This window comes from Vipera berus (genome assembly GCF_964194415.1).
Source record: "Vipera berus genome assembly, chromosome: 7".
In the NCBI taxonomy this organism is placed as follows: domain Eukaryota; kingdom Metazoa; phylum Chordata; class Lepidosauria; order Squamata; family Viperidae; genus Vipera; species Vipera berus.
This window is the reverse complement of record NC_138209.1, coordinates 78,492,913-78,499,430: the sequence shown is the minus strand read 5'-3', so window position 1 is coordinate 78,499,430 and position 6,518 is coordinate 78,492,913.

Genomic DNA, 6,518 nt, shown 5'->3' with positions numbered 1-6,518 from the left:
TATAGTGCACCCAGATTGTTGGGGGCCATAGGCTGACTGTAAATTGCTTAGAAAGAGAGGGCTGTCAATCACCGTGAAGCAGTATATGAGTCTAAGGGCTATTGCTTCCTTCCTTCCTTCCCTGTACAATGGTTAGAATGCAGAATTGCAGGCAAACTCTGCTACAGCCAGCAGTTCTATCCCTCCATCCTTCTGAGGTTGGTAAAATGAGGACCCCAGGTCTTGGTTCTGACAGATGAAACTCTTCAGAGGCATTGTTTACCTTAAAGAATCATTTATTTCAGAGACAAAGTATCGGCACTACATAGTTGAAACCAGAAACTAAATTCCCCTCCCCTGGATGCAAAGTAACAAAGTACAATTCCCACCTCCAATAAACAGTCATAAATCAGATTCCCCAATTAGCTTGAACCTTGGGCTTTCTCCCCAGCCGGCCAAATCGGTTCCGGGCCCAACGTCCTTGGGTTTCCACGGCTGAGTTATTATTGTTATGACTAGCTGGACTCTCATCCACATTCCCCCTCCCAGCAGCGACTAATTCTAAAAGCAATAGAGAAAATGGCTGCATTTCCATCTGTTGTCAAAGCGAGAACATCCGATGTTAGCAGCGTTGACACCTGGATTGCTGGGGGCAACAGGCTGACTCTGTAAACCGCTTAGAGAGGGCTGTAAATCACTGGGAGGTGGCATATAAGTGCTATTGCTATACAGTATCTGCCCCCCCCCTTGAATTGATAAGAACATGGACACTGATTGGAAATGCTCACCTTTAGAGTTGATGCAGAAAGGTCATACTGTATAAACGATTGTAAATCTTTAACAAATGTGTAGGAATTTTCCCCCCACCTTGATTCTACTTTGGTATATAGTCCTGTCCAGTGCTTTTTTTTGTAAAAAAAAAAAAAGGTGCCAGAACTCACATATGTCAGACAACCTTCCTTGCCTACCCTACAAGGTTCCATCCAAAAAAGGTGCCGGAACTCTGTTCTGGGTGTTCAATGACAAAAAAAAGCCCTGGTCCTGTCTATTGTTTTTATTTTTTATTTTTATTTTAATCCCATTTATATCCCGCCCTTCTCCGAAGACTCAGGGCGGCTTACAATCTAAGCACAAATCAAATGTGCTTAGCAATAGCCTTCATTCTATGTATATGCCTGCTTATTAGGGCTTTCGCCCTAATTTAACTGTATGCTGGTGAATTAAAAATTAAGGCTGATAAAAGAGTGGAAGAGTGTCTATATTTTACAAACGGAAGAGGGCGCCAATTTATAAGACAAAAATTTGTTTCCATTATATATTGTAAAATGCTATTTCTCCGACTGCCGCCTGAATGAGGGAGCAGCACCTGATACAACCACACAGGTAAAAAGATAATGTTAGCCTGAAATGCATTGGAAATCCATGCATAAACAGTATAAATCTATATTAATAACATAAAATTAACGAAACCTAGGATTTCTATGTTGTTTTTATCAGCAGAGCCTCTTAACTTAAAAGTGGGAGAAGGGATTCGGCGTTTTTATTGGCAAGTATATTAAAAATTCATGTTGGCTCCATGGGCCCTTTAAGAGAAGGCAGTTGGGCACAGTTGAATCCCACAGTTTTCTTTCCAAAGGACTAAAGGTGTGCAAAACATTTCATCACGAAATATTCTCCCTTGAAACAAGATAGGCAAGAAATTTGGGAAGTGCCCTTCTGAGGTCAAGCCATTTCAAGCTTGGGACCATTTCTCCGGGACTAACAACCCGTTTTAATGGCGCTCGTTTTATTCTGCTTAGCTTGGCATGAAAGCCAGGGGAGCTTATGCAGGACCATCAGGCAGCTGGAATGCGACCCGTGGACAATTCACTTTATTTATATTTTTATTATTCACTTTAACTATTAGAAGAGGCAACCAGATATTCTTTTCAGGATACAGGAGTTGGAAGGGACCTCGGAGATCTTCTAGTCCAACCCCCCCCCCCCTTGCTCAAGCAGGAGATCCTATTGTACCATTCCAGACAAAACGGCTGTCCAATCTCTTCTTGAAAACCTTGAGTGATGGAGCGCCCACAACTTCTGGAGGCAACTTCTGTTCCACTGGTTAGGACCTTGGAGGTCTTCCAGTCCAATCCCCCCTGTTCAAGCAGGAGACCCTGGCTGAGACAGTTTTGGACAGGTTGACCCCCCCCCCCGGTTTCTCTCTGTGACATTTTCAACCTTGACTTACTCAGCGTATTGATTGGGAAAGAGGAAGGGCCTTTGTGCATTCGTGCATTTACTCAAGGACTGCTGAAGGACTTCCCCATTCATAATGGAAAAGAGGGCTGCAGTGGTTTCCGGTGCTTTATATTGGAGCGATGTACCTACAAAAGGCATTACAGGAAATCCTCGGCTTACAACTGATCATTGAGCAACCTCAATGGCACTGAAAAAAATGACTTTATGACCCTGGTTCAGAGTTACGACCTTTGCAGCATCCCCGTGGTCATGCGAGCAAAATTCAGGCGCTTGGCAAGGTACCAAGGTCACGTGATCTCCCCATTGTGACACACACACACACACACACACACACAAGCAAAGTCACTGGGGGAAGCCAGTGTCCCTTAACTATCACCTTACTAACTGATCGAGGGCGGTGATTCCCTTAACAACTGTTGCAGGAGAGGACGTCAAACAGGGCAAATGACTCGCTTAACAGATATTTTGGGCTCCATTATGCTCATAAGTTGAGAACTACTTGAAAGGCAGGAAAAGAAGCAACGGATGAAAACTGACCAAGGAGAGAAGCAACCTGGAATTAAGGAGAAATTTCCTGACAGTTAGAACAATTAACTAGTAGAACAACCTGCCTCCAAAAGCTGTGAATACTCCCAATACTGGGAGTTTTTAAGAAGAGACTGGACAGCCATTTGTCTGGAATGGTACAGGGTTTCCTGCCTGAGCAGGGGGTCGGACTAGATGATCTCCAAGCTCCCTTCCAACTTTATTATTATTACTACCCCCTAATGTCCTATCAAGGGACACGGTGGCTCAGTGGGTTAGGATGCTGAGCTTGTCGATCAGTTTGGCGGGTCGAATCCTGAGTGCCGCGTTACAGAGTGAGCGCATGTCATCCCAGCTTCTGCTAACCTAGCAGTTCGAAAGCACGTAAAAATGCAAGTAGAAAAATAGGGACCGCTCCGGTGGGAAGGTAACAGCGTTCCGTGCGCCTTTGGCGTCTAGTCATGCCGGCCACATGACCACGGAGACGTCCTTGGACAAGCGCTGGCTCTTCGGCTTTGAAACGGAGATGAGCACCGGCCCCTAGAGTCGGAAACGACTAGCACGCGTGTGCGGGGGAACCTTTACCTTTACCTAATGTCCTATCTGTCTTTCTTATACCAGGGGGGGGGGTCTTCCACCTTGGCCGGGCTGAGGAATTCAGGGAATTGAAGTACACAAGTCATAAAAGGGCCAAGTTGGAAGCCCCCTGTTCTTATACAGACCCATAAACAAATCCGGATTTCGGTTTCGGATAGAGACTTTTTGTCATATTGGAAGCCACCAAGACTGAATAGCCAACCTGTAAATCATCCCCCCCCTTCATGGATTACTGCCTTGTCGTGGCGAAGGGGCTTGCGTAATTCAATGAAGCTATGGGCTATGCCGTGCAGGGCCACCCAAGACGGACAGGTCATAGCAGAGAGTTCTGACAAAATGTGATCCACTGGAGAAGGAAATGGCAACCCACTCCAGTATCTTTGCCATGAAAACCCTATGGACAGTACCAAAAGGCAAAACGATATGACGCTGGAAGATGAGCCCCTCAGGTCGGAAGGCGTCCAATATGCTACTGGGGAAGAGCAGAGGGCTAGTACTAGTAGCGCCAGAAAGAATGAAGCGACTGGGCCAAAGCCGAAAGGACGCTCAGCTGTGGATGTGTCTGGTGGTGAAAGGAAAGTCCGATGCTGTAAAGATTTTTTCTCCATAGGAACCTGGAATGTAAGATCCATGAATCAAGGAAAGCTGGACGTGGTCAAACAAGAGATGACAAGACTGAACATTGACATCTTAGGTATCAGCGAACTAAAATGGACAGGAATGGGTGAATTTAATTCAGATGACCATCAGGTATACTACTGCGGGCAAGAATCCCTCAGAAGAAATGGAGTAGCCTTCATAGTCAATAAAAGAGTAGGAAAAGCAATACTGGGATACAATCCTCAAAATGACAGAATGATCTCAGTTCGAATCCAAGGCAAACCATTCAATATCACAGTAGTCCAAGTCTATGCCCCAACCACCGGTGCTGAAGAGGATGAAATTGACCGGTTCTATGAAGCCCTACAGCACCTTATAGAACTAACACCAAAAAATGATGTCCTTATCATCATGGGGGATTGGAATGCTAAAGTAGGAAGCCAAAAGATAACCGGAATAACAGGCAAGTTTGGCCTTGGAGTACAAAATGAAGCAGGGCACAGGCTGATAGAATTTTGTCAAGAGAATACGATGGTCATAGCAAACACCCTTTTCCAACAACCCAAGAGACGGCTCTACACATGGACATCACCAGACGGTCAACACAGAAATCAGATTGACTATGTACTCTGCAGCCAAAGATGGAGAAGCTCTATACAGTCAATAAAAACAAGACCAGGAGCTGACTGTGGCTCAGACCATGAGCTTCTCCTTGCAAAGTTTAGGCTTAAACTGAAGAAAGTAGGGAAAAGCACTAGGCCAGTCAGGTATGAATTAAATCATATCCCTGTTGAATATACAGTAGAGGTGACAAATAGATTTAAGGAATTAGATCTGATAGACAGGGTGCCTGAAGAACTATGGACAGAGGTTCGCAACATTGTACAAGAGGTAGCAACCAAAACCATCCCAAAGAAAAAGAAATGCAAGAAAGCAAAATGGCTGTCTGAGGAAGCTTTGCAAATAGCTGAGGAAAGGAGGGAAGCAAAAGGCAAGGGAGAAAAAGAAAGATACGCCCAATTGAATGCAGAATTCCAGAGAATAGCTAGAAGAGATAAGAATGACTTCTTAAATGAACAGTGCAAAGAAATAGAAGAAAACAATAGAATAGGGAGGACCAGAGATCTTTTCAAGAAAACTGGAGAGATGAAGGGAACGTTCAATGCAAAAATGGGCATGATAAAGGACCAAAATGGCAGGGACCTAACAGAGGCAGAAGAGATTAAGAAGAGATGGCAAAATTACACAGAAGAACTATACAAGAATGAGCTTAACGTACCTGATAATCACAATGAGGTGGTCACTGACCTCGAGCCAGACATCCTAGAATGTGAAGTGAAGTGGGCCTTAGAAAAGCTGAGCAACAACAAAGCTAGTGGAGGTGACAGTATTCCAGCTGAGCTATTCAAAATCTTAAAAGACGATGCAGTAAAAGTGCTACACTCAATTTGCCAGCAAATTTGGAAAACTCAACAGTGGCCACAGGATTGGAAAAGATCAGTTTACATTCCAATTCCAAAGAAAGGCAGTGCCAAAGAATGTTCAAACTATCGCACCATTGCACTCATTTCTCATGCTAGTAAAGTTATGCTTAAAATCCTACAAGCTAGACTCCAGCAGTATGTGGATCGAGAACTACCAGAAGTACAGGCAGGATTTCGAAGAGGCAGAGGAACTAGAGATCAAATTGCCAACATACGCTGGATCATGGAAAAAGCTAGAGAGTTCCAGAAAAACACCTACTTCTGCTTCATTGACTATGCTAAAGCCTTTGATTGTGTGGATCATAACAAACTGTGGCAAGTTCTTAAAGAGATGGGAGTACCAGAACATCTTATTTGTCTCTTGAGAAACCTATATGCGGGCCAAGAAGCAACAGTGAGAACTGGACACGGAACCACTGATTGGTTCAAAATTGGGAAAGGAGTCCGGCAAGGCTGTATACTGTCGCCTTGCCTATTTAACTTATATGCAGAGCACATCATGAGAAAGGCAGGGCTAGATGAATCAAAAGTTGGAATTAAGATTGCTGGAAGAAATATCAACAACCTAAGATATGCAGATGATACCACTCTAATGGCAGAAAGTGAAGAGGAACTGAAGAGTCTCTTGTTGCGAGTGAAGAAGGAGAGTGCAAAAGTTGGGTTGAAACTAAACATTAAGAAAACTAAGATCATGGCATCCGGCCCTCTTAATTCCTGGCAAATAGATGGGGAAGAAATGGAGGTAGTGACAGATTTTATTTTCCTGGGCTCCAAGATCACTGCAGATGGGGACTGTAGTCAAGAAATTAAAAGACGCTTGCTCCTAGGGAGGAAAGCCATGGCAAATCTAGACAGCACACTAAAAAGCAGAGACATCACCCTGTCAACAAAAGTGCGTATAGTCAAGGCTATGGTCTTCCCAGTTGCAATGTATGGCAGTGAAAGTTGGACCATAAGAAAGGCTGAGCGCAAAAGAATTGAGGCCTTTGAACTCTGGTGCTGGAGAAGACTCCTGCGAGTCCCTTGGACTGCAAGGCGATCAAACCGGTCAGTCCTAGAGGAGATCAACCCTGACTGCTCTTTAGAAGGCCA